This window comes from Lontra canadensis, unplaced genomic scaffold, assembly GCF_010015895.1.
Source record: "Lontra canadensis isolate GAN:19392208 unplaced genomic scaffold, GSC_riverotter_1.0 scaffold8, whole genome shotgun sequence".
Lineage (NCBI taxonomy): Eukaryota > Metazoa > Chordata > Mammalia > Carnivora > Mustelidae > Lontra > Lontra canadensis.
The window spans coordinates 27,164,240-27,179,996 of NW_022631002.1; the positions used below are offsets into that span (position 1 = coordinate 27,164,240).

General features: G+C 52.8%; 1 protein-coding gene and 1 non-coding gene across 3 annotated transcripts in view; both read right to left on the reverse strand.

Annotated features, from left to right (window-relative positions):
- Positions 1-15,757, reverse strand: part of GNAO1 (G protein subunit alpha o1) — a 162,522-nt gene that overhangs the window by 28,674 nt on the left and 118,091 nt on the right. The gene's annotated exons all lie outside the window — the stretch shown is intronic.
- On the reverse strand, positions 10,243-10,352 carry LOC116866007. Its single transcript, XR_004382302.1, has one exon. It is a non-coding gene; the product is annotated as a U6 spliceosomal RNA (small nuclear RNA).

Consider the following 15,757-nt stretch of genomic DNA (forward strand, 5'->3'; position numbering starts at 1 on the left):
TCCGCCCACAGCTGACACGAAGGGCTGCCCACCAAGACAGGCTGGCCCCCCAGGTTCTGAACCATGCTGGAGAGGAGTTTCTGCAGCCTCTGAGCCTCCCCTGGGGCACGGACCTGGAAAGCTGGCCCTGGGGCCTGGGTGATGGGTGCCCTCGGCAGGCAGTGACTCAGGCGGGGTGGGTGAGCTGGGGTGCTGCCTCCACCTGGGGCTAAAAACAGGCCTATGAATCAGGGGCCTACATGCTGACTCTGCTCTCAAGTGCCTGGGTGACCTTGGGAAACCTCGGTCTTCCTCAGCTCTCCACGTGCCCGCTACCTGTCCTGTGTGTGGCCTGCGGTGCGGTGGTGAACTTGGCCAGAGCTTTCCCAACTTTCTCCTTTGGGCTCCACCTTGCTGGTTTCCGCCCGGTCTGTGACAAGGGAATCAGGATGTGCATGAGGGCGGAAGACACCCTCGGACCTGGGTTTATAAACCACGGCTACTCTTGACCCCCTTGTTTGTCCGCTCCCTCCCCCTGCCGTGTCCCAGGATTCCAGCAGGATGACAGTACAGTGTGGGGAAGGCTGGGACAGCTGGCTTGCTGGGCATTCTCCAGGGGACAGCCCAGGGGCTGGAGCTGTCCTCCTGGCTTCCTCTCATCCCAGAAGTATGGCAGTGGGGACGGGGATCCTGTGCCAGTGGCGCCCCCCACCCACCCCCAGCTGCCCTTGCTGTCTCTGCCCAGTCTCCCCCAGCTCAGCGTCCAGCACCACCACCAGCTCAGCTGCCCAGACACAGACTAGGCATCGCCCTTGGTTCTGCTGCTTCCCTTCCAGGTCCGGTGTCCTGCTGGTTTTTCCATCAAAGCTGTGTTCAGTCACACCACTTCTCCCCCTCTTCTCACACACGTCCCTGGGGCCAAGCCAGCACCATCTTTCTCCTGACTGCCCTCAGTCCCCCTCCCAAGGGTTCCCTCCCTCCCTTGCTTCTCTCTCGTCTGTTCCTCGCACGACAGCCAGCAGGAGACTGTTAGTGTGACATCAATTCTCCTTAGAAAAAGAACTGAGCGCACAGACATCCAAATAAAAGACTGCATTTCCTCACTTGGCTTGCTAGGTGGGACCTAGTGACAAGTTCCACCCAATGAGAGGTCAACCAAAGTAGAGCACCCTTTTGAAAGGCAGGTTGTACCCTTTTCTCTCACTTCTTCATTCCTGGAGCTGGAACTTGGTTGTGATGGCTGGAGTTCTAGCAGCCAATTTGGACCATGAAGATGAGGTCCATACTCCTAGAGAGTAGAAAACAGCCCTAGGTCCTTGATAACTCTATGGACACCCCAAACCTTCCGGACATTTTTAAAGAATTTAAAATAAATTTATTATTGAAATCATTATTTCAGGGCTCTGATATTCACAGTCAAACCTAATCCTAATGGTTACAATAACTCTCTGTTTAAACTCTTTTAATTGCTTCTCATCATACCTAAATTCCAAACTTAATACCTTGGCCTCCAGCGCCTGCCTAGCTCTCTGTCCCAATCTCTTCGCACCTTTTCCCTCTCATGGGGGTCCAAACACACAGCCCTTTCTGCTGCCCAGGCAAACCAGGGTTATCCCACCTCAGGGTGTTCTGTTGTCCAGCTGATCTGTGCCTGGGCTCATCCCGACAGCACACTGGCCACAGGCACAGCTGGTGGTGTCATGTGTGCCTGTTCCTCAGGGTGGGGACGGGTTCCTGATTTCTCACAGTTCCCTAGGTCTCACAACGTGCCTTGCATATAGCTGGTGCTCAGTGACGTTTATGGGATAAAAGGGTTTTTGGCACTTAAATATCAGGCATGGCCCCAATTTCTCACTCCATCCTCTCTGTGCCCTGACTCTTCTTATCTGGTTGATTTCAACAGTATGTGTAGCTAATTTAATCATCAAGGTAACTCTATAGGGAGCCATCCTGTTTAACAGACAGAGAGACTAAGGCTCTGAGGCAAGGGTACTTGCCCAAGACCACGCAGCTAATAAGGAGGATAGCCTGAGGCCAAGGGCAACCCTCCCTGCTCTCCTCTAGTCAAGAGCCCTGGACTTGTCCTTGAGGCCAGAGTGGAGGATGCACTGGTCCTAGCCCAGCTCACTGGAAGGTAAGAAGGAACAGTAAGAAGGGTCAGGCTTGGAAGGAAGGAAGGACCATGCCAATCTGCTCTGGGACCCTGCAGAGGGAGCTAGGCTGGTGCCAAGCTTAACAAGCAATTAATAGACCCAGCCGAGTCCCTTGTTCCTTTGTCTGCCTGCTTTCAGGGACCCCGGGGAAGGTGCTCACACTGGGCCTGACCTTCCCATCCAGGTCTCCTCCTGGGCCAGTAGTGAGGATGTACCCCCTCCCCCAATCCCATTTCCTCACCACTGAGATACCTTCCATCCCCCCATTTTCTGGTCCTAGAGTCCAGCTTCCCTGAAAGAGAGCACTTCCTCTGATCTGGCCTGAGCAGCTCAGGTGGGGCTGGCTCTGTCCCCTGGTTCCAGCAGGGGACACATGGTCTGGGCCCAGCCAATCATCCCGTAGGCCTCAGTGAACAGTTTGGGATAGACAAAGAATCCATATTTGTTAAATTAGACTACAAGCAGGCCCACTAGCCCAAACAGCCCCAGGACATTTATCGAAGCAGTCACATACACCTCTGGCTTTCCAGTTACTTGAGTCAATCCCTTGATTTTTTCTGGGCCATGCTGGGGTGCTGACCGAGGACAGCGGCATCAGCCCAGTTGAGCTTCCATTCACTTCCATTCACCTTCCAGATGCTGCTGGAGGCTTGGAAGTGCCCAGGTATATTCATCAGCTGAAACTAGGGTGGCTAACTGCACTTTTAACTGAATGCTTGGTTCTTCCAAACCTTTCCCTTCTCTTCAGGGCACTGTGCACTTTTCAAGAGACAGCGGCGAAAGGGCTTGGAGCTCAGGTGCAACAGAGAGCCTCTCCCTTCATCCCCACAAGAGATGAGATGCAAAGGGTGTTGGGGTGAGGGCCTGAGCAGGACTTCTTGGTCAGGTGACCTGGGTTTACATCCTGGCTCCACAGCTTTCTAGCCCTGCGACCTGGGACTGCCCACGGCACCTCTCTGAGCCTCTGTTCCCTGATTAGTTCCCCCCTCCCAGGGCCGTCTGGGCAGATGAAAACAGTCTAGGGACATGACGCAGCTTTGCAGCATAAAGAGCCCTGCACATGTTCGTTATTATAAGCTAAGATGAAGTCCCCCAGACACAAACAACAAGCTGACATAAAATAAGCCCGCTTTTGTACAAGACTTTTCAGGCAAGCAGGATCGTCTTGATAACAATAATCACTGTAATTATAATAATAACCCCTTTCATTTGAGGAGTTGCTTTGGATCTTTCAGAGTTTTGCTCCATCTCTAATCTCCCAGGCTAAGTGAAGTGTGAACACACGGGTGTACACGCACATGCACGCGCACGGACCCAGTCTTCTAGGGGCAGGGAAAAGCCAGCACCTGGCTGCCCCACCCCGCCCGCCCTGTGTGCTGCAGTTAGCTGGGCCCCCGCCAGGGGGCAGGAGCACACAGAGTGGGAGCACAACGGGAGTGGGAGTGCTTCGGACAGCCTGAGTGCAGAAGACCAGGCAGGGCAGGGCCGGGTAGGGCCGGGCGCAGTGGGTGTCTCTGCCTCCCTCAGGCTGCGGGGATGTCCTCCCAGCTCCTCTAGGGGAAGAGGCACAGAGACCCCAGCTGCTGGAGGCTTGGCCTCTGACTGCAGTCCCGGCAGGTGGAAAATGGTGGGCTGGGCACTCCGCAGCTGTTGGCCCAGCCCACCCAAGCCTGGACCCCTGAGGCAGCAGGGTGGTCGTGTTCTCTCTCACACGCACACCCAGGGGAGAGCCCTCGCTTCCTGTCTGCGGGATGGCCTTGGGACCATGGGTGGAGAGGGGGCCACACCCTCACCCCTCTGGCAGGGGCCCACCTTTCTGGCCCTGGGCTGGCAGATGGCTCCCAAACTGTGAGCCTCAGGGAGGGGCTGCACATCAGGGGCAGCCGAGACGTTTGTGAAGTGTGTTTGTGAGTGGTGACCATGGGGGCCCTACATGCATGTAGTGGCTGAGGGCCAGATATCCTTGGGGCTTTCTTCACTTGGGCTTCCAGGTTTTAGCAAGGCCTGTGTCTATAGCACACTGTCTGTTCACAGGGTCTCTGGGGGAAGCTGGGGGATGTCACAGGTCTACCACTTGCCCTAGGGAAGGGAAACCTCCCGGGTCCCCCAGAAAGATTCTGAAGCAGAGCCAAGGATTTGGTAGTTTCTAATCTCACTTCTTATCAAATCTGCCCACCCATCCATCCTTCCACACATCCCTATACTACCTATTGAGGGTGCCTACCCATCACACGTCACCCAGCCACCAACTCAGCCATCCACCCATCCATTACATCATCTACCCATCAGCTACCCTCGTTCATCCATCCACTCACTTCCACACTCACCCACCTGTCCCTTTGCCTCTCTTCTATCCTACAACAGCACCTGTCTGTCCTTTAATTACTCATTGCCATGCCCATTCCTTTCACTCCGCCTTGACCTAGCTAGCCACCCACCCATTCATCCACCCATTTACTCATTTACCCATTATACGCCCACTAATGAGTGCAGTCTCGGCCTCAAGAACTTCCGTGTTTGGCAAAAAAGAACATACCGCCTAAATTCCCCCAGCCCGTTAGCTGGTGCCCCAAACACAGCAAGGGAGAACTGCCCCCTTGGCCTTCCCTCCCTACGCCTAGGTCCCCATCTTTGTCAGGGGCCTGCAGTCTTCAGGGATTTGTCCTAAGCCCTTCTGAGAACCTTCTCTGTTCTGGCTCAGGCTGCCTCCTGCGGAGGTGGAGAAGGCCGGGGTTTTCTGAAGGATCACACTCTTTGCAGCCTCAAAACCCTTGGATCTTTGAATTACTCAGAAGCAGCTCTTTCTGCTGGCTCACGATCCATCGAGCCGGGGCTTATGGTGGAAACTATGGGCTGAGTCCTCTGAGACCCCTTCACTGGTTCCAGCGCTTGACACCTAAATGTTTCCTCTCCGAAACCATCCGTCAGCCCCTGTGACTGGTCATGGGGTCCTACCCCTGGCCCCAGCCCAAGTGAGGCAGAAGGAGCCGGGGCTAGCCCAGTCATTGTTTCTTCCCCACAGGCTGGCCGGATATCTTCCTTAGCTGAGCCCAAGGCTGGGGGCGGGGACCCACCAGCCAGCAGGACCTGGACCTCATTGGCCCAAGCCTGTAGTCAGTGGGGGCATTGGACATATTAACCAATCTGACTCCTGGCAGGAGGACACTGAGTAAGTGCTGGGCCTGGTGGAGAAACTGGGGTGGGGGGTGGGGGTGTGAGAGAGGTGTGTCCGGGGGACAGGCACTCGGGTCAGCCATGCCCAGGAGGCAGGGCACAGTCCAGAGACGGGTCTTCCCTGAAGAGGGAATTAAAGAGGGAAGACAGAGACCCTAATGGGAGTGTCCTCGAGGACGTCAGATGTCTCTCTGGCCACTGGCTGGGCCTGAGGCCTGGAGGTCCATGTCGCCCTTAGACATTAAACTTGAAATAGCTACCTTGCCTGCACAGGGGGCCCAAGGGGCGCCCACACAGACTGCATCTTGTAGGGCATCTGTCCTGAGCAGGTTAGTGTGAACGCGTGCACCTCCGCGGGGAGAGGGCTGGAGGCAGCCTCCGTCCCCTGCTGGGACAACTCTGAAAGTCAGAGTCCCGCAGAGCGAACGCTGATGCTCCCTGAGTGCGGGGCCTGGGACGCTCTCTCCCTTGGCCTCCCCTGCCCTCCTCTCAGTGCCCATCCCCTCCCAGCCCCAGCTCTGCCGCTCTCAGATGGCGCTGCTTTGTTTCATCTGTCTCCCAAGGACGCCCCTGCAGGGTGTCCAGTGCGAGGCTGGGGAGAGCCACAGGAGGGTAAAGGGCAGTAGTCAGTCCACAGCTTCTGAGTGGGGAGGTGCTGAGGCCGATGCAGAGTGGGGTGAGACCTGTGGAGGAGGCCTGCCAGTGCACAGATGGGAAGACCATGCAGGTGACTGGCAGAAATGGGGGGATGCAGGAAGGAGGCTTGCCAGGGCCCTTGGCCGGGAGTTGATGGTATGTTTACATCACCGAGGCTTCCAATCACCTCAGATCCTCGAGGATGAAGTGGAGACTCACCCTGGTCCAGAGGTCCCAGCATCACCCACTTTGGGACAGCCCGACATGGCAACCACTTTCTCTTGGTGCCTTTCTCTCCTTGGCGGGTCCAGAACCTGCCAGGCTTTACCTCCTGGGCGTCTCTCCTAGACAGAGGTGCGGGGGATAGCTGAACTACCAAGCAGGCACTGTTCAGTCAAAAATAAACTTTAAGGTGAACGGGACAGAAATTTCCAAATCTGTGATACCCTCACCCTCTGCCGCCTTTCTCCTGAGCACAATGTTCTAAGATAGGAGAAAAGAACTAAAATTGGAGAGGCTAAATTTCTAAGAAATGAACAAGGGCAGAATAAAATTACCCACACAGAGCTCAGACAAAGGGAAAGAAAAGTGATAATGGCCAACCTCGTCTCGTCAGAACACGAAGTGATGATGGTTTAATTAGAGCCGCCTCACTTGGGAGATATTAGCAACACAATTATGGAAGAGGGAAGATGGAAGTTGGACCACCACACACATGGCAGTGGTTGGAAGAAGGCCGGCAAATCTGGAAGAGGGCAGGTATGGCCGACTGGTGCCTCTCCCCAGGCTTATTCGTTGATACCCCTTCCTGTCCCCTTGTCCCCTTGCTGGAGGCACTTGTTCACCATTACTTTGATCAGATACCGCCTTTGTTCAAAAAGGAGCGTGTCACCCTCCTTCCGGGATCTCAGGGACATGGCCCGGAGCAGTGCCTCAGGTGTCAGAAGATGTGGCCCTGCCTCCAACCTGCTCGGGGACCCTGGGCAAGCCTCAGCTCCTCTCAGGGGCCCAGGGTCCCCAAAGGCATGAGGACGGGATTGGCTACACCAGTGGTTCTCAAAGTGTGGGTTGCACCCCTGGGGGTCTCCAAAGTCCTTGTGGGGGTCCACAAGATCAAAACTGTGTTCGGGACGACGCTAAGGCGCTATATTTGGCCTTTCTAATAGCATCACAGCTTGCACTAAAGGTGCAAAAGCCACAGGAGAGAAAACCACTAGCTCCTGAGCCGGAAGCAGGACCACCAGACTGTCCCAGCTGCCACCACGCATTCCCGTGGCCGGTCACAGAAGATGCCACTTTTACTTAAGAATGCCCTTGACGAAGTAGTAAAAATCACGAATTAAAGAGCGATCTCTACCCCGAGTACCCATCTTTTTCATATTCTGTGGGATGAAATGGGAAGCATGCATGAAACGCTTCTGCAAACCAAAGGATGATGGTTTTCTGGAGGAAAAGCACTTGCAAGACTGAGCTGCCAGTGAAAATAGTGCCTTTCTTCGTGGGACACCACTTTCATTTAAAAGAATGCCTGACAGACAGACAATGGTAATTCTGATCTGGTCTCTGGAAGACATTTCTAAAAACAAACCAAGCGAGCCCATCATTTCAAGGAAAACAATGAACATATCTGTCACCAAAATGAAAAGAAAAAAAAAATTCCAGCTTTCAAGTGAAAGAATTTTGGAAAACCTGTGTTTACCATCATGATCTTCACAGCTTCCCAGTACCTGGAGGCTTTTCTGATGAGGTGGGTGTTGACGTTAACAAACATATGAGTTTTTAATCCTGTGTGCTGAAACGTGTCAACATTTGGAAGATCCGTGTAACTCTGAACTAGCATTTTCCAAATGCCCCAAACGGTGTTAAAAAATCATGCGTGGTTAAGAGAACCATCCAACGCGCAAAGCAGATCAATGGATGTTTTCAAGAGACTTTACTTTTTTTTTCTTTTTTTTCTTTCTTTTTTTTTTTTTAAGATTTTCTTTATTTGAAACAGAGAGAGATCACAAGTAGGCAGAGAGAGAGAGGAGGAAGCAGGCTCCCCGCTGAGCAGAGAGCCCGATGCGGGCCTCCATCCCAGGACCCTGAGATCATGACCTGAGCCGAAGGCAGCGGCTTAACCCACTGAGCCACCCAGGCGCCCAAGAGACTTTACTTTTGAAGGGCAGGTTTAGGTTTATAACAAAACAGAGAGGAAGGTAGAGGTTTCCTATACAACCCCAGCCCCCTCCGCTGTCCACATCCCTCACCAAAGTGGTCCGTTTGTTGCCAAGGATGATGCGACGTGAATACATCACACTCACCCGAAGTCTGTAGTTAGCCTTGGGGTTCACTCTTGGATATTGTACCTTCTGTGGATTTGGACAAATTTATAATGCTCTGAATCCAGAGTTACGGACTCGCACAGAGTATTTCCTCTGCCCCGAAAGCCCTCCGTGCTCTGCCTGTTCATCCCTTCCCCTCCCCCACCCCTGGCAACCACTCTGATCTTTTCACCGTCCCCGTTGTTCCGCCGTTTCCGGACTATTGCGCGGTTGGAATCATACAGTAGGCAGCCTGTTCAGATCGGCTTCTTTCACTTAGTAATATGTGCATCGAAGCTTCCTCCATCATGTCTTGTGGCTTAAGAGCTCATTTTCTTCCAGTGTGGAACAGTATTCCATTGTGTGAATGGACCAGTTTCCTTCTCCACTCATCTGCTGGAGGGTATCCTGGTTGCTTCCAAGCTTTGGCAGTTACAAATAAAGTTGCTATGAACACTCACGTGCAGGTTTCTGTGCGGACAAAAGTTTTCACATTTTTGGAGACAATATGGAGGAGCCTGATGGCTGGATCCTGTGGGAGGAGTAGGTTTCATTCTATAAGAAACTGCCAAACTGTCTTCCAAAGTGTGGCGCCATTTTGCCGTTTCCCCAGCAACGAGCGAGAGCCCTGTGGCTCCACGTCCCCGTCAGTATTTGGAGTGGCCAGTGTTCCAGATTTTGGCCACTCTACTAGGTGCGTAGTGGTAGCTTGTTGTTTTAATTTGCATTTCCCTGATGACATATGATGTGGAGATGCTGTACGCTCTCTGCCATCTGTACATCTTCTTTCACAGTGTGTCTGTTAGGAGTTTGGCCCATTTTTTTTTTTTTTAAGATTTTATTTATTTATCTGACAGAGAAAGATCCCAAGTAGGCAGAGAGGCAGGCAGAGAGAGAGAGAGAGAGAGGCAGGCTTCCTGCTGAGCAAAGAGCCCGATGCGGGGCTCGATCCCAGGACCCCAAGATTATGACCTGAGCCGAAGGCAGTGGCTTAACCCACTGAGCCACCTGGGCGCCCCATCTTTGGCCCCGGTTTTTTTTAAGTTGGGTTGTTTTCTTACCGTTGAGTTTGAAGAGTTCTTTGATTATCGTGGACACCAGTCTTCCAGTAAACATGCTTTTAGAAAATATTTTGTCCTGGCCCCTGCTTCTTCTTCTCTTGACGGCGGCCTTCACAGAGCAGTTTTAAATTTCCATGAAGAGCAGTTTATCTACTCCTTTATGGATTGTGACTTTGGTGTTGTGTCTACAAGTCATCGTCGGATCCAAGTTCATCTCGATTTCCTCCTATATTCCCTTTGAGGAGTTTTATAGTGCTGCCTTTTACATTTAGATCTACCTGTGATTCATTTCAAGTTAATTTTTATGAAAAGTGGAAAGCCCGTATTTAGACTCTTTTTTTTTTTTTAGTTTTTTTTTGGTATGTGATGTCCCAGTTGTTCCAGCAACATTTGTCAAAGAGACTGAGGGATTCTGATGTGACAGCACAGGGACAGGTCCCTGCTATAGTTTCAGACTGCAACCATCCTTTCAGAAACCACCACTTGTCCAGTTTGGGTAAGTTTCAAAGAAGAATTATCTGAAAAGGCTAGTAAAACATTCCTTCCTTTTTGAAATATGTGTTTATGTGGGGCCAAATTTGATTCCTATTCTTCAACCAAAACAACGAATCATGACAGACTGAATGCAGAAGCACATATGAGAATCAAGCTGTCTTCTATTAAGCCAGCCATTAAAGAGATTTGCAAAAATACAAAACAATGATGTTCTTCTTACTACATTTTTAGAAATCAGAATAATTTTTCATAAAAATGTTGTTTATGTGTAATAGGTTTATCATAGTTATTTTTAAATGAATGAAGATTTAAAATTTTTCTTGGTTTTCATTTTTTTTCAACAAACAAATATTTATTGAGCACCTATTATGTGCCAGGCACTGTTCTAGGAATACCCCCTCCCCAAAGGGGGGGGGAACAAAACAAGATAGAAGCAGAAAATAAAATGTGGAACGCTTCACAAATTTGCGTGTCAGCCTTGTGCTGAGGCCATACTAATCTTCTCTGTATCGTTCCAAATTTTTAGGTATAGGTGCTGCTGAAGTGAGCAATAAAACTTGATAGCTGTAGCCTACATAAAGAAAATTGGGGTCCTCCATAATTTTTTAAGAGTTTAAAGGGGTCCCCAAACCACAAAGTTTGAGAACCACTAGACCAGATCATTCTTTCCCAAACATTCTCCCCTAGCATCTTTATAACTTCTACAAAAGTCCTGTTTCATCTATGACTACCAGTTATTAATTTTCTTGGACACATCTTTGTGCTTTATAAGCCTCATATCCTTACAGTCAATGAAAAGCCTGTGTGAAGTATTCAAAAATGGAAGACACCCATGAGAACGACGACAGCGAAAGCTGACACTAACGTTAAATTCTCGCAAGATCCCGCTGCCTGCTGAAGGCTTTCGGCCTGAAGCCGTTTTGTCTTTGTTAACAAGGGGGAGCGTTCAGAGCTGTTAAGGGGATACTAGAGCCAGCCTGAAACTTTCTTCTTGAGCTTCGCAGGCTGACCGAGAGGAAGGAATCGCGTTCTGACTTGGCGAAGCCGTGTTAGTAAACGTAGTGACTCTGTCCACCATCTCCTCTCAGCACTCGCACTGTCTCATTGCACAGAAGGGCAGCACGCACCCCCCACCCCGGGCATGGGGGCTCCCCGAGCAGGATAAGAGGGAACTGATGAGGGCTCCACCTGCATAAGTGTGACTGAGTCACACCCCCTGCGGGCTGAGAGGTGGGACACAGAGCCACAGCCAATACCTCTCGGTTAGAAAATGGAGAATTGTAAGTTTTTGCCAGTGGTGGTGGACAGCTGCCAGCGCTGGGGTTCAGGAGGAACCTCTGGGGTGAGGGCCCAGGGAAGGCCAAACCAACCGGGTCCAGAGGATCAGCAAGTCCAGGCTACTGCTGTGTCCAGGGTGAGCACTGGAGCTGGGAATACCGTCCCCCACACAGAGACACACTCACGGACATGCCTGCCAAGGAGGGGTCCCGAGACATAACCACAGTAGCCAATATTTAGCGAGCGCTCCCGTGGACTTTAGTTCATTTAATGTTCGTAAGTATTACCGTTTGGTCCTTTTATAAAGAGACAAACCAGAGGTTGGATGGGCTGTGAGATGGCCCAAGGTCACTCAGCTGGCAGGTTGGTGCAGCTGGGATTTGAACACCAGCTCTCTGGCTCCAGAGCTTGCACAGCTCTGCTTCCCACGTCATGCTCTGGGGGCACAACTGAGGCGTGGGTAAAGGAGGTGGGGCCTTGTCCGAGGTCACCCAGCAAGCCTGGGGGCGGCGCTGGCCTGAGTCCTGGTCTCCTGGCTTCTCCTTGAGGGCGGGGTCTGGGAAGGCTGCCACCCTGGGCTTCCCTGAGCCCCACCGCTAAGGGGACAGTGCTCCCAGGAGGTGCCCACTCCGGGACCCAGTGTTAGCATGTTGATGCTGGCACTGTTTACACATGAGGCGGGTGGGATGGCAACAGGTGGTAAAAAACAAGGGTGACAAATAGTCTCGTCAACCAAAACACTGGTGAGGCAGAGTGGCAGCCGTGGCTGTGCCCCAGCTGGGCTGGGCAGGGCGCCAGTGGGCCACCCTGGGGGCGGCAGGAGGCGGAAGGCATGGTGGGACCAGGCTGGAGGCCGGCTCCCCGGGCCCCCAGTGCCTGGTCTTGAGACAGGAGCATGGGGCAGGGAGGCTGGGAACTGGGTGAAAGGGCCTGTCTCTCACGTGAGGTCAGCAGTGAGGGGAGGATGGAGCACTGCACCTCGTGGGGTCTGCAGGCAGCTCGGGGCCAGGGGGATGAGAGCTGCTCCATCCTGGGTGCCACCTCAGAGGCTCTCTCCAAGGCATGGGACCAGGGTACATGGCCTCCCCTCTCTTGAGGCCCTGCTGTCCTCGTCTTCCTGACATTGACCCTGGGTGATCAAGGGCATGGGGTAAGGACAAGGCCCTAGCTGCACAGACCTGGACATGGGAGGGTGGTCAGGGGCCTCAGAGCCTGAGGCTCAAGTCTGCTGCACAGGGCTCACTGAGGAGAGGGTGGGCGGTGGAACACCCCTACCCCCGTGGGACGAGGTGTGCAGGGGCTCAAGCCAGCCCTCACAATCTGAAATGGCACGGGCTCAAAGGAGGCCATCCGGTGCTTCCTGGGCTCAGGTTCCTCTCCCCTCCCAGACCACTCTTGCTTTCTTCTGTCCCTCTGTCTCCTCTCTCTCCTTTCCCACGTCCTCTGCTCTGGTCCCAGCCAGGTAGAAGCCAGCCCCATAGCACCTTTGTCGGGGTTAGGAAAAAGGAGTTCTTTCCTCCAGGCTACACAACCTGGTAAGGGGAAGGAAGCCCTCTAGTGGCCGCTGGGTTAGAGACCCTTCTGCAGGCCACCACCTGCCTTGTAACTGAACTAGAGTCGATGGAGTATGAAAGTGAAGTGCGTCGCCTGTTGGCCAAGGCTCCCAAGATGTAAGTGTGTCCCCCTGAATGCACGTGATGACAAAGTCCTGGGCGGCGGTAGTGCCATAAGATGGAAAGAGCTGGCCCATGAATCACCACGCGGAGGAGAGCCACCCACCCAGAGCACCTGCCCTAGACTATCAGATGGGCAGGAAAGAACCTTCTGTTGCGTTTGAGCCAGGAAACAACGGGGATGATCGTGATGGGAGCCAGGGGTGCCCTGTCTCTGTGTCCTGCTACTGTTCCTCCTCTCCTGCTTCCTGGACAGGAAACAGATTGCCCTCTCAAGAAGCCGGAGAAGGGCAGAGGCCTGTTTTCTGGATTGTCAACAAATCTGTGATCCCGTTCCTCTCCCCTGCAAACAGGAAAGGGGGCCCCAGAGCAGTGCCTCCTGGGCCTCAGCCACTCATATACCTGCCACAGGCATAACTTTCGTTCACCACTGCATCTGCAGAACCCTGCGGGGCACACAGCAGGTGCGCAAAAATGATGTGAAAATTTGGCTGGGTTTGGATACCACCTGTGCCACAACTGACTTTATGATTTTCTTTGGACTTATACCTACTTAAACTTATTTTAAGAGAAAGGAAATGTAGTATCACTAACAATAATATATTCAGAAGTATATTCTATAGGTTAGTTTTTTTTTTTTAAGATTTTATTTACGTATTTGAGAGAGAGAGAGAGAGAGAGAGACAGAGTGCGTGTGCAGGCTCGCAAGCAGTGAGAGAGGCAGGGGGGAGAATGAGAGAGAGAGAGAGTGAGAGAGAACAAGAGAATCTCAAGCAGACTCCACACTGAGCCCATAGTCCAACGTGGGGCTCCATCTCACGACCCTGAGACCATGACCTGAGTTGAAATCAAGAGTCGGACGCTTAACTGACTGAGTCACCCAAGTGCCAGTTTTTATCTTTTTCTAATATGCACTGATGTTAAGAACTACTGAGATAGAAATCAACATGTGCATCCAGCATGCTAGCTAAGGTCTGCCCACTTCCTCCACTTGGGAAGCAGCTTCCCGCAGCAAGCAGCATAAAGCAAGCACCCGGCCGGTGTGTCCTTGGGACTCAGAACGGAGCAATGAATCCGGCTCCAGGCCCTAGGCGGCGGGCTGGGAACATCCCCCCATCTGCCTGGCTTTGACTCTTTCCCACCAGCAGGGCCTTGGGTTGGGGTTCTGTGGGGCTTGGAGGATCACCCAGACTTCTTGGGAGCGTGCACTGCCTCCTGGGGACAGCACAGGGTGGGAGTGGGCACGCCGTGGGCTCCAGGTCTCCTCGGCCACAGACTTCCTGTTTCCTTCTCTGTCTCAGCCTCCCTCCTTGTTCCCTGGTTTTGGTTCCATGAGGGAATGGGCTTACCGGTGGTTGCAGGTTCCAAGGAGCGTGTGGCATTCTCACTGGAAGGGACGGGGCACCTGCTTTTCTGTCCTGATGGATGCCCCCGTCTCCCCACCCCCACCAGCCAACTTGTGGCCTCAACTTTGTTGAGATGACTGCCCAAATTGCTCAGACACAGATGCAGGAGAACCAGGGCCTCTGGCCTGCTAAGGAGCTTTGTTGTCATGGGTACTTCGGGTCTCCTAGCTGCCAATGTCCTCTTAAAGGGGAGCACGAAGGTAAGTGCCCAGCACCAAGGCCAGCAGGGAAGACAGAAGGAAAGAGGAAGGGACACCCATCCTGCCCACCTGTCTCCAGCAGCCTTTTGGCTAAGTGGGCTCTTCCCCGCCAATGAGGTGGGTGCCCCCCAAGCAGGGGCTGTAGGACTCTTCTCTTGGCATGCTGATGGCGACCAGGGGAAAACCACTCTTTCCAGGGAACCACCGAATCCAAATCTAGAATTGCCCCTTAACAAGCCTCTGGGCCCTCACCTAGCCACCAAATTAACTTCAGCAAAACCCCCAAAAGGAAAACCACTGTGGGTTTCATTCCACATTAAGACTTGACCTTCTGAAAAAGTGGGGATGGGCAGTGTGGTCCTGACTCCACTTCTGTTGACCCTCCGACCCCCTCCCCCACCATTCCTCCCTTGGGGCCTTCTTTCTCCCTCTAGCTTCCACCTACACAATGCTCTGGCCTCCCATCCTAAGCCCATCCCTGATACCAATGCCCCCTGCAAGCCACCATCCTCCCTGCTTCCTCCGTTTGTCCTGCCACCTCCCTGCCTACCTCTGGTGGGGGCTTTCACTGCCTCCCCATCCCCTGCTGCTCTCTGCTCACTTCTCCTCTCTCGGGATGCTGGGTCCTGTAGATGCTACTTCCTGGTCAAGGTGCTGTCTTCTAAGTCATGTGAGTCCACTGTGGGCTGTCTCCCGTGTGGGCCTCTTTCCCTCCACCCAACATTTAAGTTGCTGAGAGGGCTCAGTACTCAAACACCTTCTCCCTGGGTGGGATGTCAGTGGATCCTCCTCTGTGCAGGGGGCTGCTGAGTGGCTCCACCTGACCTCTGGTGGGTTTACTGGCTCCTCCACTTGGCTCGGCATGTTCCCAGTCTATCCCACCCTCTCCCCTACACCTGGGTTCCTGGGCCACTGTCTCCATCACTGCCTTCCTTCCCATCTTAGTCCTGTGATGGCTGCCAAAGTAGCACATGACCGTGGCTATTTCCTTAATTTTTTAAAAAATGACCTCGAATGGACTCATTTTAAATAATTAGTTTATCCTAAACAACAACATCCATGAAATCAGAGGTCTCTGTGTTAATTTAATACATAAAAGTCCTCCAATGAAAGCTGTTGGTCTGTAGGAACGGCCCCAGGAATGCCCGCGCCACTCCATGGGGACACATGGCCCTTGTGCAATGGTAATTCTGTGCTTCCGGTCACGCAAGCCAGAGACCCCAAAGCCAGCTCCATTCTCTTCCCTTGTTCTGTCCCTCCAGCCAGTCTGATTCCCAAGCACTGTCATTTGCCCCGAGAAAGGTCTGAACTCAGACCGTCCCCATCTCCCTGCAAGGTCACTCTTTCCTCTCGTCTGTGGATGACAGCAGGGGTCTAGCCCAACTAGTCTCCTGGCCTC